Here is an 18,160-nt window from a genome sequence, read left to right on the forward strand (position 1 = left end):
AGGGGTCGGTACAGAGACGTCTGTATTTATCCCCTAGAGGCTACAGAGTTAGGAAAAGTTTCACTTCTATTCTTCCCTGTCGTGCGATTTTGTTCTCTCAATGCTAAATTGAAACCTCTACTCTTGTCCTTTCACGAATGGCGAAGTCATGTACCGCTTCTTTAGCCGAGCAGCAGCACAAACTGGTGATAGATTAGCTACGTCTTCGGAGGCTTTTGGGAGGTTGGATAGGTTTCACCAAGCTCTTCGCTACTACTTTCAGCGGCGCATCTTTTAAGGATCCCCGATATTATCTATACAGCTGTCATGAAGTTCTCAGGGACATAGGGATCGTGGAGACAAATGGGGGTCGATTTTGCTACTTTTCGCTTGTCTAGATCCACCAAGACCTGTTGGAGAGATTATTGATTGGCTATACCAGTTATGTCATCAGCTTTGACTTGAGAATAGTTCACGCAGCTATTTCTGGAGAAGTTTCTCCCCATCACTCAAAGAGAGGCCTATCGGAGGCAGTTTGAGCATCTTCAACAGGGTTCTATGATTGTTACTCAGTACGAGATTAAATTCATCGACTTGGCTCGTCATGCTCTTATCATACTTCCCACTATGAGAGAGAGTGGGGAGGTTCATTGAGGGACTCGTCCAGCCCGCTCAATTAGCTAGAGGTGGAGGTATAGGTATTAGAGGTAGAGGTAGAGATGCTAGAAGTGGAGGTAAAGGTATTAGAGATAGAGGTACAGGTACTGTTCTGGTTCGTGGTAGAGAAGCTTCGGTCATTTTGCGTCGTATCTGGTCATGCCTAGTAATTCTTTGAGTGCCCCTGTTTATGTGTCTACACCGGTGGGGGATTCTATTGCAGTGGATCGCGTCCATTGTTCATGTATAGTGGTTATTGGAGGTCTTGATACTCGTGTAGATTTGCTTTTTTGGGCATGGTTGAATTTGGTGTCATATTAGGGATGAACTGGTTATCACCTTACCACGCTATCTTGGACTGTCATGCCAAGATTGCGACCTTAGCTTTGCCGGGTTTGCCTCGTTTAGAGTGGAGAGTGACTCTTGGTCATTCTACTCGTAGTGTGATTTCTTATGTGAAATCTTGGCATATGGTCGAGAAGGGGTGTTTGGCCTATTTGGCATATGTTTGTGATTCTAGTGATGAGGTTCCTTCTATTGGTTTTGTGCCCGTTGTACGTGAGTTTCTTGAGGTTTTCCCTTCGGACCTGCCGGGTATGCCACCCGATAGGGATATTGACTTTTGCATTGATTTGGCTCCTAGAACTTAGCCCATTTCTATCCCGCCGTGTCATATGGCCCCGCCTGAATTGAAAGAGTTAAAAGAGCAGTTGCAAGACTTGCTTGAGAAGGGTTTCATTAGGCCGAGTGTTTCGCCTTGGGGTGCGCCAATGTTGTTTGTTAAGAAGAAGGACAGATCGATGAGGATGTGTATTGATTACCGACAGTTGAACAAGGTTATAATCAAGAATAAGTATCCATTGCCTAGGATTGATGATTTGTTTGATCAGTTTTAGGGTGCTAAGGTATTTTTGAAGATACTTTAGATCTAGCTACCATCGTTGAGGATCAGAGCATCCAATGTCCCTAAGATAGCTTTCCGCACTCGGTACAGGCATTATGAGTTCTTGGTGATGTCATTCGGATTGACAAATGCCCCAGTAGCTTTTATGGATTTGATGAACCAAGTGTTCAGGCCTTATTTGGATTCATTCATGATAGTCTTCATTGACAACATTTTGATATGTTCCCGTAGCCGGGAGGAGCAAGAGCAGCATCTCGGAGTGGTTCTTAAGACCGTGAGGGATAGTCAGTTATATGCTAAGTTCTCAAAGTATGAGTACTGGTTGAGTTTAGTTGCATTCTTGGGTCATGTTGTATCAGCAGAGGGCATTCAGGTTGATCCGAAGAAGATTGAGGCAATCAAGAACTAGCCTAGACCAGCATCAGCTACAGAGATTCAGAATTTCTTAGGATTGGCAGGCTACTATCGTCGATTCGTGGAGGGGTTTTCATCTATCGCAGCCCCAATGACCAGGTTGACCCAGAAGGGTGCCTAGTTTAGATGGTCGGATGAGTGTGAGGCGAGCTTTCAGAAGCTCAAAACAGCTTTGACTACGGCACTGGTGTTGGTTTTGCCCACAGGTTCAGGGCCTTATACCGTTTATTGTGATGCATCTCGTATTGTACTTGGTGCAGTGTTGATGCACGATGGAAAGGTCATTTCCTATGCTTCACGGTAGTTGAAGATTCATGAGAAGAACTATCCTGTTCATGATTGGGATCCGGCAACCATCGTTCACGCATTGAAGATTTGGAAGCATTATCGGTATGGCATGGCATGCGAGGTGTTCACAGATCACAAAAGTCTTCAGTATTTGTTCAAGCAAAAGGAGTTGAATTTGAGGTAGAAGAGGTGGTTGGAGTTATTGAAAGATTATGATATCACCATCTTATATCATCCGGGAAAGTCCAATGTGGTGGCCGATGCTTTGAGTAGGAAGTCAGCCAGTATGGGCAATCTCGCTTATATTCCGGTCGGTGAGAGACCGCTTGCTTTGGATGTTCAGGCTTTGGCCAATCAGTTCGTGAGGTTGGATGTTTTTGAGCCCAGCCGTGTGTTAGCTTGCACATTCACTTGTTCTTCTTTATTGGAGTGTATCCGTGATCGACAATATGATGATCCCCATTTGTGTGTCCTTAGAGACACGGTGTAACACGGAGGTGCCAAGTAGGTTATCTTAGGTGATGATGGAGTCTTGAGATTGCAGGGTCGAGTTTGTGTGCCTAATGTGGATGGACTCCAAGAGTTGATTTTAGAGGAGGCCCATAGTTCCCGGTACTCTATTCATCCGGGCACCGCAAAGATGTATCAGGATTTACGGCAGTATTATTGGTGGCGGAGAATGAAGAATGATATTGTTGCATATGTGGATCGGTGTTTGAATTGTCAGTAGGTTAAGTACGAGCATTAGAGGCCTGGTGGTTCATTTCAAAGGATTGAGCTTCCCGAGTGGAAGTGGGAGCGGATCACAATGGATTTCGTTGTACGATCCCGCAGACCGGGAAGAAGTTCGACGCAGTATGGGTCATTGTTGATAGGCTGACCAAGTCACCGCATTTCATTCATATGGCAGTCTCCTATTCTTCCGAGAGGTTAGCTGAGATCTATATTCGAGAGATTGTTCGTCTTCACGGTGTACCCGTGTCTATCATTTCGGACCGAGGTACGCAGTTTACCTCGCATTTCTGGAGAGTAGTTCAGTGAGAGTTCACACGGGTTGAGTTGAGCACAACATTTCATCCTCAGACGGACGGGCAGTCCGAGCACACTATTCAGATTTTGGAGGATATGCTCCGAGCTTGTGTCATTGACTTTGGAGGCTCGTGGGATCAGTTTTTACCTTTAGCGGAGTTTGCCTACAACAACAGCTACCGGTCGAGTATCCAGATGGCTCCTTATGAGGCTTTATATGGTAGGCGGTGTCGGTTTGCGGTTGGATGGTTTGAGCCGGGAGAGGCTCGGTTGTTGGGTACGGATCTGGTTTAGGATGCCTTGGACAAGGTCAGGATCATTCAGGATAGGCTTTGTACAGCTCAGTCCAGGCAAAAGAGTTATGTCGACCGCAAGGTTCGAGATTTGGCTTTCATGGTCGGTGAGCGGGTATTGCTTCGAGTGTCGCCTATGAAGGGCGTGATGAGATTTGGGAAGAAGGGCAAGCTTAGCCCTAGGTTCATTGGTCCGTTTGAGATTCTTGATCGAGTGGGGGAGGTGGCTTATAGACTTGCATTGCCGCCGAGCTTATCAACCATGCATCCAGTGTTTCATGTGTCCATGCTTCGGAAGTATCACGGTGATCCATCCCACGTGTTAGATTTCAGCACTGTCCAGTTGGACAAGGACTTGTCTTATGAGGAGGAGCCGGTGGCAATTCTAGATCGGCAGGTTCGTCAGTTGAGATCGAAGAGTTTTCCTTCTGTTCGTGTACAGTGGAGAGGTCAGCCTCCTGAGGCATCGACCTGGGAGTCCGAGTCCGATATGCGAAGCCGTTATCCCCATCTTTTCCCCGACTCAGGTACTTCCTTCTTATATCCATTCGAAGGCGAACGATTGTTTTAGAGGTGGAGAATGTGATGACCTTTTGGTCATCACTTGTTTTTAAATTGAATTTTGTATTTCCGAGGTCTTGAAAACCTTATTTAGAGTCACCTCAATTTGCATGCGCAGTCCGGGCGCGTAGCCGGAAAGCTTAAATATGAAAATCTATGAAAAAAGATAAAATTTGGCTAATAAATGAATTAAATTGACTTCGGTCAGCGTTTTGGGCAAACGGACCCGGACCCATGATTTGACGGTCCCGGAGGGTCTATAGGAAAATACGGGACTTGGGCGTATGCCCGGAATCGAATTCCGAGGTCCCAAGCCCAAGCAATGATTTTTTAAAAGGAAATTATTTTCTGAAATTGCTTAAGGAAATTTGACATGAAATTTGATTAGACCACGATGGTATCGGGCCCATATTTTGGTTCCGGCGCTCGGTACAGGTTTTATATATGATTTAAGATATTTATGTAAAATTTGGTGAAAAACGAATGTCATTTGACGTGATTCGGACCTAAATTGCTAAAGTTGATGTTTTATGAAGTTTGAGAAAAGTTCTTTGATTTTGAGATTTAATTTGTTGTTATTGAGGTTATTTTGGTAATTTGATCGCACAGATAAGTTCGTATGATGTTGTTGAGTTAGTGCATGTGTTTGGTTAGGAGCCCCAAGGACTCGGGTGTGTTTTAGATGTGTTCCGGGAAGTTTTGGACTTAAGAAAAAAATTGCAGAAAACGACTGATCTGGTGTATTGATGCTTTCTTCTTCGCGTTCGCGGGAGAACCCACGCGAACGTGATGCATTAATTTTTACTGAAGGAAAATCCTTCTACGCGAACGCGTAACTCAGGTCGCGAGCGTGAGGCAGTGGGGGGTTATCCCTTCGCGAATACGGTCCTGGCCACGCGAACGCGAAGGCCAAGTGGGCCTGGGCAGGGGTGGGGCAATTACCCTACGGGAACACGATACCTTGAAAGCGAACGCGAGGCTCGAGGAGTTTCTACTCCGCGAATGCGAGCCATTGTCTGCGAACGCGAAGGCTTGTCCAGCCTAACCCATCGCGAACGCGAAGAATATTTTTGCCCAGTGATTTTTAAAAGACCAAAACAGAACACTTACGGGATTTTTACAAAATTTCATAAACCTCTTCTTCTCCAAAGCTCTTAGGCGATTTTTGAAGCATCTCCTCACCATAATCTTTTGGGTAAGTAATCTTTAACTTGTTTTCTTCCATTTTTATCAACACCCACTAGATTTCTAGGCCTAAAATATGAGATTAAGGGTAGAAAATTAGGGATTTGGGTAGAGTTAGGGCTTTTTGATTAATTGTGATTTAGTCCTCGTTTTGGGGTCGAATTCTGGAAATAATTATATATTTGGGCACGTGGGTTAATGGGGGATCGGATTTTGGTTCGAACCTCGTATTTTGACCAAGCGGTCTCGGGGTCGATTTTTTAATTTTTGGGAAGAATGATTAGAAAGCTATAATTAGGCATTGGAATTGAATTGTTTAGCGTTTATTGATGTTATAAAGTTGATTATGTATAGATACGATTTATTTGGAGCCGAATTCAAAAGGAAACGCGGTGTTTGAGGCTTGAGTTGGCCATGGAAGTTCGAGGTAAGTGTTTTGTCTAACCTTAGCTTGAGGGATTAGGAGTTGTGTCTATTTGATATGTGTTAATTGTAGAGTACGACGTATAGGCATGGTGACGAGTATCTATACGTCGGTGTCTAGCATGCCCGTGAGTCTTTATATTGTGATTATCATGACTTCGTTGTATCTTTCATGCCTTAGTGGTGGTTTCTATTTGTGGTATAAAGTTTGTCGAAAGAATTGTGACCAACGAACATTGAGGAGCGTTGGATCAAGTTGTATAACGAATTGTGAAAGTATAAGTGAAAATTGAACTTTTAGAGCATTGGCTCGAGTTGTGAAGTGAATTGTGAAGTAAAAGTGAGAAAGAGAAGAGATCATTATGTTGTCACCCTTGCCGGGCTATTGTTGATTTATTTGTTATCTCCCTTGCCGGAATGTTGATGTTATTGATGTTGTTCCCTTGCTGGGGTTTAATTGTTGACTTATTGTTCCCTTGTCGGGATGTTTGTTTGATATTATTGTTTCCCTTGCCGATATATAGTTGAGATATTATTGTTCCTTTGCCGGGATGTTTGTTTGATATTGTTGTTCCCTTGCCGGGATTCCTTGTAATTATTGTTGGCTTGTAACTGGGAGCGGGTGGTATGCCTACCACAAGATATAATGAAATGGGAGTGGGTGGTACGCCTACCACAAGATATAATGAAATGGGAGCGGGTGGTACGCCTACCACAAGATATAATGAAATGGGAGCGGGCGGTACGCCTACCACAAGATATAATGAAATGGGAGCGGGCGGTACGCCTACCACAAGATATAATGAAATGGGAGCGGGCGGTACGCCTACCACAAGATAAATAAAATGGGAGCGGGTGGTACGCCTACCACAAGATAAGTGAAATGGGAGCGAGTGGCACGCCTGCCACGAGATATAGGAAATGGGATCGGGTTGCATGCCTGCAACAAGATGTGAAAAGAGAGTGAAATCCGCTTTGTTTTTCTTATTCTTGTTAGTGGTTGGATTTTGATTCCTTCATAATTCTCTTGATATTCTATTTTTACCTGTTATTCTTCGAAGCATGTTTTCCCCTCCCATCTTTATTTGTTTATTTCTGATTTACTTTTCGGTGTATATTATATAACTGCATAGGTTTATTTGGTAGTCTGGTCCTAGCCACATCACTACTTCGCCAAGGTTAGGCTAGGTACTTACCAGCACATGGGGTCGGTTGTGCTGATACTACACTCTGCACTCTTTTGTGCAGACTCTAGTGTTGTCGACTTTGGACCATAGTGGGATTGCTGATTCTTGATCATCAGGCGATCCGAGGTAGTCCTGCAGGCGTCCGCAGGCCTTAGCGTCTCCTTCTATTTATTATCCCTGTTTCTTTCATGTATTTCTAGAGTGTTGTATTTATTTCTTTCAGACCCTCTATTTGTAGTATTCTTAGACCGTCTGTGAAACTGGGACACCAGTTCTGGGTAGTTGAGACTCAAACAATCGTATTAGATATTCATGTTCATATAGCTTATGGCTTCTTTCTTCCGAAAATGTTATATTCCACTATTTTAAATGTTATTAATGTTATTAAAATTGCTAATGAATATAAAATGGGTAAAAAGATAAATTGTGCAATTAATTGGCTTGCCTAGCTTGTATTAGTAGGTGTCATCACGACTCCCGAGGATGGGAATCCGGGTCGTGACAATCACCCTTCGTGCTTTAACACTCTTCCTCACCCAAACAACAATCAAAAGAAATAAGGGCAAGGAAATAAATGAAATCACTATAAAATCCCCGCAAGGGAATAATAGTACAACAATCAAATCCCGGCAAGGAAAACAATATCAAAACAATAGCATCCCGGCAAGGGAGACAATACCATGATTCTCTCTCTCCTTTCTTCTTTCACATTTACTTCACAACTCAATTCACAACTTGAGCCAATGCTCTATAATGTTCAACAATTCAATTCTCATCTTGAGCCAACGCTCTACCATGTCCAATTAATAATAATACTTCCACAAGTCATATTCCTCAATAGAAATTATCATATAGAGCATGAGCAATATGAAACGGAGTCACATTAATCATAGTATAAGACTCACGGGCATGCTTGACACCAACGTATAGATACTTGTCACCATGCCTATACGTCGTACTCAAAAAATAACACATAGCAAATAGGACTCAACTCCCAATCCCTCAAGCTAAGGTTAGACCAAACACTTACCTCGATGCCACGAACACAACTCAAGCCTCAACTATCGCTTTACCTCTTGATTCCACCACCAACTCGCTCGTATCTAGCCACAAGTTACTTAATTATATTAATAAATGCTAAATGAATCAATTCTAATGCATGGAAATAAGTTTTCTAAAGTTTTACCCAAAAAGTCAAAAATTTCCCTCGGGCCCACATGGTCGAAACCCCAGGTTCGAACCAAAACCCGATTACCCATTCACCCCCGAGCCCGGATATATAATTGGTTTTGGAATCCGACCTCAATTTGAGGTCTTACTCCCCAAATTTCAATATTCTTAGGTTTTTCCCAAAGTTCCCAATCCCACCATGAAAACCCTAGATTCTACGATGAAATCTTGTAAAAAGAAGTTAAGAAGTAAAGAAAATAAGTTAGAAATCACTTACCAATATTTTGGAGAACAAAGGTTGTTTGAAAAATCACCTCTTATATTTTTGGGGTTTTGAAAAATTAAAAATAACTGAAAATCCCGTTTAAATATACTCCTCTAAGACCCCCTGTGCGGACAATACAAAATTGACTGCGGCCGCACGACCCTTCCTGTGTACTACAGTGACATATTTTAGTATTTTGGCCATAACATTCTCTACAGATGTCCAAATTGTAATTTCTTTAGCTTTCTGGAAACTAGACACGAAGGACTACAACTTTTGTTTTTGAATCATCTCAAAAGTCCTTGAAGATCAAAAGATATAGGCTTCCGAAGTCGGACTAGTGAACCTGTGTGGACCGCACAAAATCGAGTGCGGCCGCACAGCCCCCAATGCGGACAACACAAAAATCAGATGCGGACCGCACTAGCAAGTTCAGAGATTTGCACTTCTTTGAACCTCCAATAGCCATGTTTTAAGCCTAAGATACCCCGGAACCTACCCCGAAACTCACCCGAGCCCTCGAAACTCCAAACCAAATGTGCACACTAACTCAAAAACATCATATGGACCTACTCGTGCGATCACATCATCAAAATAACATGTAAAATCATGAATTAAATCTCAAAACTCAACATTTTCATCAAGAACTCTCAAAGTTCATAACTCTTCAATCGGAAGTCCAACTCATGCCAAATAAACTCCGTTTTTTACCAAATACTATAACAAGTTTGTACCGGGCTCCAGAACCAAAATACGAGCCCGATAACAATGGTGTCAAACATTAATTTTTTTCTTCATTTCTTAGCTAATTCAGTAAAGCAATTTCTTTCAAAAATTGATTTCTAAAACTTGGGACCACGAAATTCATTTTCGGGCATACGCCCAAGTCCCATGTTTTACTGCGAACCTCTCCAGATCGTCGGAACACGGATCCGGATCCGTTTGCTCAAAATGTTGACCAAAGTCAACCATAAAAAAAAAAATTTAACTCTAGAAATTTCTATTTCTCATATATTTTCACATAGAAGGCTTTCCGGATATAGGTCTGGATCACACACGCAAATCAAGGTGAGGTAAAAAAATGAGGTTTTTAGCCCTCGGAACACTGAATTTACTTGCAACACAAATGATGACCCAAAAGGACATCACATGAACAGAGTGGAGTAAAAAATAAATAGAGTATAGAAGGGTTAATTTCAGTTCATAATTTTGATAATACTGTAACAATATAGGTCTACAGAATAAGAGAAAGAGAGTACCGAGTAGGATTTTACAACATAAGACTTTAATCACAAAAATATTTTTACCGCAAAAAATTCTTACCTTTTTACCTTATAAATTTTACCGTACCGTAAAAACAATATCATATCATCAAAGGTCATACCATCTAAGAAGAAGATTATAATCTTAATAAAGATCAGACCTTACCATCTTATATACTAAACATTAATTATTTTATACCATCTTATATAAAGACTAGACCTTACCATCTTATACTGTCATTATAATTATTTATTTTATATTAATTTATTTTATATCATCTTATATAAAGACCAGACCTTACCATCTTATACTATCATTATAATTATTTATTTTATATTGGTATGGTGTGGTGAAGTGGTTTTTCCAAATCTTTAATAGAGTCTAGTATTTCTAACCATGTCTGAAAAATACCATTTGTCTTACCATGTATAACTACATAGTATTTAAATCTTTTTTTTTTGTTTTTTGTCTGTACGAATTGTCAACATTAATATATATATATATATATATATATATATATATATATATATATATATATTGCTTCTCTTAGATATACCAATTATTTATGTACGTCTAATATCATTTCACAAATGATAAATGTTGCTTCATTAATACGGCAATTACAATTAAGAATCTTGTGCTTTTGATAAATCATATTTGGTACTCCCTTCGATCCACAATAAATGTTTTTTTTTTGCCTTTTTCTTGTGGTCCAAAATATCGGATTTTTCAGATTTCAAGAATAAAGTAATAATTATTTTTCCTATATTGCCCTTGGAGTAAATAATATTGGAGTATGTATTCAGAGTGTTTATGTGAAGAGATAGTAAATGTTAATATGATCAATTTCATTGTTAATTAATATTAAAAGGTAAATTTTCTTAATTTGTGTGAAAACAACAAAAAAAACCCTCTTATTGTGGACCGGAGGGAGTAGTACTTTCTACTTGTTGAAACTTTGATTTCAATTGGTATATGAATAAAATTTGTTATGATTTATTACGTCTCCGTGGAAGATTTTAAATTTACTACTGATGAATGATGATATTAATTCTTTCTTTCCTTTTCAACTGTCAAAACAAATACTAATAACTTTCTTATTTTGTGACCATTCTCATCATCTCTTTTCTTGTTACTTTTACCTTAAATGCTTCACTTAATTTCGGGGAACAAAAAGGAAAAAGGAGTATTAGCTTAATTTCATTGTTATCCTTCTATCAGAAGAAAAAGGAAAAAGGAAAAAAAAAAAGGAATACTGTATCAGCTCTTGCTTTGAAGCTAGTGAACTCCATTTGCAAATGTTTCTTGGAAAATGGAAATACACATATCTCCTTGTCTTAATTTTGTTTCACTAATACTCCCTCATGTCTATAATATGTGATTTTTTCAGATTTAACAAATAAATTAAATTTTTTTCCCTACATTATCTTTAAAGTATATAGTGTTGGAGTATGTGTTAAGAGTATTTATGTGAAGAGATAGTAAAGATTAATACAGTTAATTTCATTACTAATTAATATTAAAAAGTGGATTTCTTATAATCTGTATGAAAACAATATATTGCATGAGAAGAAAAATAGACATTGAGATTTACAATTTACAGGGGCGGCTTTTGGGTAAATCCAATGAAGCCCAAGCTTTAGGCTCCCAACTTTAGGGGCCTCCACTTTTTACCCTATATTTTTTTTTTATATATAATTAAGTATTTTAACTTTATTACATATTTTGGTAAAGCGTGAAAAGAAAAAATATCTAAGTTCCTTAAAATTGGGTCCCTAACATGTAAATGCAAAATTTATAAAAGGAATCAAATGATTATATCTTTTCCTCATTAAATATATGTAACCCTTTCTACTTTCTTTTTATTGGTTTCCATAATATTCAAAAAAAAAATTATGTTTCTCAGTTCTCACCAATCATTATTACTATTATATTTTTTCCTTTGTGCCTCCAAGAGATCCTATTATTATGTATTTTTCGTCTATCAAGCTAAAACCTACGAGAAGTGTATTGTGAAAGCAACAAATATTTATTTTCACATCAAGTTAATCAATCAGGTTTTTCTATTCCAACTTTTTAGTATTAGTTTTCATCTAACATTTATTTTTCTTGATATTTCAATACGTATGCATATATTATCCTTTTAGTATTTATCAAAAATTAAATATGTCAAATAGAAAGTATGAATTCGGTTATTCAAAACTTAAGAAAAAAAAGTTATATCATTATACAATCCCAAAAAAGTGAGTTGTTAGTACTCTAGTCGATATACTCAATCAGATAAAAAGACTTGATTCTTTTCCAAATACTTATATTGCTTATAGAATAATAATACCAGTTCCTGTAACAATTGCCTCTGGCTGCCCTCGACCACAAACTAGAAACTGGAAAAAAGGTTTTTAAAACTAAAATTGATAAAATCTTACTTAAAATCAACCACAGCGCAAGAAAAATTAAATAGATTAGCTATATTACCGATTGAAAAATAATTATTGAAAAGATTTATGATAAAATAATTATTCATAATTTTGCATCTCAAAAAGCTAGAAAATTAGATTTTAAATAAATTATAAGTATATAAGAAAGTTGTTTTTTTTTTTTTGGAAAAAAAGGTTAAAGGCCTCTTATGCTAGTTTGGCTTTAGGCCTCCAATAGTGTTGAGCAGCCCCGACACTTTATATCTCAAAATTCCAAAAAAGTCTAAGATTCTTCATTTTTGCTCTGTTTTATCGTCGCAAATTTATTGATATGGTTTCCGTTTTTGTTTGTCTATTTATTTTACTAGGTATTGCCAATTAATCGATCGAATCATTTGGCACTAATGAAAAGGCATTTTCACATGCGAGGCATGTATACCTTATTATCAGGGATTGTATGTGTAATTTTTAGTATGAGTTTTGAACAAGTATTTTAAATAGGATACGCCAGCTTTATTTTTTGCTATCTTTAGTCTCAAGAATCTCTTTAATCTTTTAGGTAAGAATCTTTTGGTAGTAATTAGTGCCCTGTTACTAATTAATAATTAGCTCCATAGTGTTATACTATGCACCCCTCCTCCCAACGAACAAAGAAAACGAAAAAGAAAAAACTGAAGGCAACTGTGACACATTACTTAATTGTAAAATTTCACAATTCTTATGTCCAAACGCTCATTTAATTTGAATGTTTCATAGAAACTCCTATGCTTGGACGACAAACATAAGGAGAATCCTGTTTTGTCCAGTGGCGAAGACTTTTCTTTAGCATGCTGCTTCTGGAAAAAAAGAATGATATGGATGTGTAGATAATATTATTTTTCTTTTTTAAATATGCATATATAATAGGCCAACTCAGCAGTCTCACTACGAAGTTCACATCCATGCAGTGGCCTACCTACTCATGATCAAATGGTGAATTAAATGCCCTTTGTTGTAAAATTAAATATTGCTTTTTATAAAGATATATCAAATCTTGAATACCTTTAACATAAATGAGATAGGTAGCCCGTCAACAGTGTATTTGCTTCTAAAATATTCTGTTCTCTCTCTCTCTCCCTTTTTTCATTTGTTGGTAATTAAAAGATTTTTATATGGAATAATTTAGGCTTAAAAAGAGTTGTATGGTTGGACATCATTGCCAACCGATACCGAAAATCACTTGCAAGACGAGTTTTTAAGCTCTACGTGTTCTAACTTTTAAGCTTTTTAACATTGAATTCATTGACTTATAAAAAGTAGCTTTTAAGCTATAAGACAAAAGCCATAAGTTGATAATACCCAATTTTTGGCTTTTAACTTATTTTTGTACTTTTTATGACTAAAAGCGAGTGCTTTTAAGTATTTTTTATTATTGCCAAACACCACACAAACTAAAAGAGTGCTTAGAAGCCAATAAGCACTTAAAATAAGTCAATCCAAACACCCTCGATATTTTTAATGTTATGGATTTATATTGCTATATATTATAATATTAGTAAATTTTACACATAAATTTATGCTCCGCGTGAAAAATACTAGGTTCAGTTGAATGCGCTATTGATACATTGCATCCGGCTCTGGCACTGTGTTGCGGAAGCGAAATGTATAGAGTGTGAATAAGTCACAACTACTATACCAAAAATTATGACAGCCACCAAATAATAAATAAGACAATAAAGCAATAATAAAGGGAACACCAGAATTTACGAGGTTCGGCTAATTCTGCCTACTCCTCGGACACAACCAAATATTTTATTCCACTCCAAAATACAAGTGAAATAATACTAAAGAGAGAAGATACAAATGCCTTAAACAGATGAGAAGGCAAATGAGAGGTGTGTTTCAATCCTAAACATTAGGCCTTCTTTTATAGGGGAAAAATCCCCCCAAACTTAACTCCCAACCAATGTGGGACTTTGGCATTTTGCCAAACTTCAACAAATCTCCACCTTGGCAAAATTCCACATTTTCAATTCTCTCTCAATAACAAATTTTGGTTGTGTCTTCATCTTCAATCTTCAGTGTTCAACAATGTTGATCAAATCCAAACAATGTTGAAACTTGACCGCAGTCACCACCTTTGTCAGCATATCAGCAGGATTCTCTGTAGTATGAATTTTCTTCACCGTGACTCCACCTTCTTCTATGATTTCTCGTACGAAATGATACCGAACATCAATGTGCTTCGTCCTTGCATGATAAACTTGGTTCTTCGCTAATTGAATAGCACTTTGACTATCACAAAAAATTGTGATACCTTTTTGTTCAACACCAAGCTCCTTTAGCAATCCTTGAAGCCAAATTGCCTCTTTCACAGCATCTGTAATAGCCATGTACTCTGCCTCTGTTGTAGACAAAGCAACTGTTGACTGCAAAGTAGACTTCCAACTAACTGGTGCCTTTGCAAAAGTAAACACATAACCAGTAGTTGATCTTCGTTTGTCCATATCACCCGCAAAATCTGAGTCACAATATCCAACTACAAACTGATTGTCTTCCTGCTCAAAAACTAACCCGACATCTACAGTATTATGAATATACCGTAGAATCCACTTCACAGCTTGCCAATGCTCCTTCCCTGGATTGTGCATATATCTGCTAATAACTCCAACAGCTTGTGAAATGTCAGGCCTTGTGCAAACCATTGCATACATCAAGCTACCAACAGCATTTGCGTATGGTACCTTTGACATATACTCTCGTTCAGCTTCATCCATTGGCGACATAGTAGTACTTAGCTTAAAATGGGAAGCAAGTGGAGTACTAACTGGCTTAGTCTTGTCATCTATGCCAAAACGTTGAAGTACTCTCTTCAAATATTCCTTTTGAGATAAACAGAGTTTCTTTGAACGTCTATCTCTAATTATCTCCATGCCAAGAATTTTCTTTGCCTCACCCAAATCCTTCATCTCGAACTCCTTCTTCAGTTGAATCTTCAACTTATCAATTTCTTCCGAATTCTTGGAAGCTATCAACATATCATCAACATATAGGAGAAGATATACAAAGGAACCATCTTTAAGCTTGTGCAAATACACACAATGATCGTATTTGCTTCTCTTGTACCCTTGCCGCAACATAAACTCGTCAAATCGCTTGTACCATTGTCTAGAAGATTGTTTCAATCCGTACAACGATTTTTCAAGTTTGCACACCATATTTTCTTTTCCAGCAACTTTGAATCCTTCTGGCTGAGTCATGTAGATTTCCTCCTCCAAGTTTCCATGTAAAAACGCAGTTTTTACATCCATCTGAACTAGTTCCAAATCCAATTGTGCTACCAAAGCCAACATAATTCTAATGGAGGAATGTTTTACAACTGGAGAAAACACTTCATTGTAATCAATTCCCTCCTTTTGAGCATATCCTTTGGCCACCAATCTTGCTTTGTAGCGAACATCTACTTGGTTAGGAAATCCTTCCTTCTTTGCAAATACCCATTTGCACCCAATTGCTTTCTTTCCCTTCGGGAGATTGGCCAATCTCCATGTATGATTCTGATGAAGGGACTGTATCTCATCATTCATGGCAATCCTCCACTTATCTTCTTCTGAACTTTGAACAGCGTCTTTATAAGTAGTAGGAACATCATCAGCTACAATTGAGGTTGCACAAGCAACCGTCTCTATGAGACGAACAGGTTTCGTTATTGTTCTTTTTGGCCTGCTGGTTGCTATTGATTCAAGTTGTTGTTGAGATTCCTGAGTTGGAATCTCCTCTACTGGCTCTCCTTCCAGAGGGTAATCTTCATTTGTTTCCTCCTCTGCTTCTTGTGTAGGAAAAATAAATTTTCCCTCAAACTCCACCTGCTTAGAAGCACCTTCATTTTGTTTGGTATCTTCTGTTACCTTATTTACCATAGCAAATTCATCAAAGGTAACATCTCTGCTGAATATTACTTTCTTTGTCATAGGGCACCATAAGCGATATCCTTTGACTCCAGAAGTAATTCCCATAAAAATAGCCTTCTTTGCCCTTGGATCCAATTTTGACTCCGTCACATGATAATATGCAGTTGAGCCAAACACGTGCAAAGAGTTATAATCTACAGCAGGTTTTCCGTACCATTTTTCAAATGGTGTTTTGCCATCAATAGCAGCAGATGGTAGACGATTAATGAGGTGACATGCATATGTAATTGCCTCAGCCCAAAATTCTTTGCCCAAGCCAGCATTGGACAACATACACCGTACCTTCTCCAGCAAGGTCCGGTTCATACGTTCTGCCACTCCATTCTGTTGTGGTGTATGTCTAACAGTGAAGTGTCGGACGATGCCATCATTTTCACAGACCTTATTGAAATGATCATTTTTGTATTCACCTCCATTGTCTGTGCGAATACACTTGATCCTCCTGCCTGTTTGATTCTCCACCATCGTCTTCCATTTGAGAAAAATTCCCAGCACTTCATCTTTGTTTTTCATTGTATACACCCACACTCTTCGAGAAAAATCATCAACAAAGGTTACAAAATAGTGCTTCCCACCCAATGAAGGTGTTTTGGAAGGACCCCAAACATCAGAGTGTACATAATCCAAAATGCCTTTAGTATTATGGATCGCTGTACCAAATTTAACCCTTGTCTGTTTCCCTTTGACACAATGCTCACAAAACTCCAAGTTGCAAGCCTTTACTCCTTTTAACAATCCTTGATCTGATAGAGTTTTCAAGGATTTTCCTCCAGCATGTCCCAAGCGCATGTGCCATAGCTTGGTTGCTTCTGCCTCTTTGTCGTCACTGGATGTCACTGTCGCTGTCCCAATAACTGTACTGCCACGATAGCGGTACATATTATTATTCTTCCGATTAGCCTTCATTACCACTAGTGCACCGGAGCATACTCTCATCACTCCATTTTCTGCAATGATTTTGAACCCTTTTGATTCTAGGGCTCCCACAGAGATGAGATTCTTCTTCAAATCCGGTACATATCGAACATCTATCAATGTTCTGATCATTCCATCATGGTTCCTTAATCGTATTGAACCAATGCCATATGAGGTAAGAGGGCTGTTATCCGCTGTGTGGACGACTCCATATTCTCCTTCTTGAAATTCCACGAACCAGTCCCTGTTGGGACACATATGATAGCTACAAGCCGAGTCCATCAACCATATGTCTGAAGATGTTGATGACTCTGTTGTAACTAATGAGAAGTCTGAATCATCACAATCAGCTACATTTGAATCCATAATGGCCTTTCCATTGTTATGTTTGGCCTTATTCTTCAACTTCGGACAGTCTTTCTTCCAGTGCCCTTTTTCTCGACAAAAGGCACATTCATCTTTGCTGGGTCTGGATCTTGACTTGGATCTTCCCTTCTTTGTCCTCGTTTGATTTTGAGGACGACCCCTCACAAATAGTGCTTCTCCTTCTCCGCCCTTCTGTTTTTCTCGCTTTCTTTGTTCATAGCTGTACAAAGCCGAACAAACTTCTCTGAGAGAAACTTCGTCATTTCCATGGAGTAGAGTAGTTTCAAGGTGCTCGTACTCATCAGGAAGTGACGCCAACAACATCAAGGCCAAGTCACCATCATCATAAGTTGTATCCATATTTTGCAAATCTGTAACCAACTTATTGAAACTGGTGATATGTTCATTCATCGTGGTACCAGGAACATAGGTGAAGTGAAACAGTCTCTTCTTCATGTACAATTTATTTTGACTGTTTTTCTTCAAAAATTTATCCTCCAGTGCTTTCCATAATTTACTTGCAGAAGTTTCCTTTGTGTATGGATATTTCTGCTCTCTAGCAAGGTAGGATCGAATGGTACCGCAAGCAACACGGTTGATAATTCTCCAATCTTCTTCTCCAATAACATCTGGTTTCTTTTCTTCAATGGCCAGATCTAGCCCTTGTTGAAAAAGGACATCTAGAACCTCGCCTTGCCACATCCCAAAATGTCCGGACCCGTCAAATATTTCGACCGCAAATTTCGCATTTGACACAATTCTTGTCATAAGCGAAGATGCCAATGATGACGTATTGTTGACACTTGATGTAGATTCTTCTTGTTTATTGTCTCCCATCTTTGACACAAATATTATTTAATAGCTGACGACACAAATCAAGATTATTTCCTTTCT

This window comes from Nicotiana sylvestris, chromosome 7 (genome assembly GCF_000393655.2).
Source record: "Nicotiana sylvestris chromosome 7, ASM39365v2, whole genome shotgun sequence".
In the NCBI taxonomy this organism is placed as follows: Eukaryota; Viridiplantae; Streptophyta; class Magnoliopsida; order Solanales; family Solanaceae; genus Nicotiana; species Nicotiana sylvestris.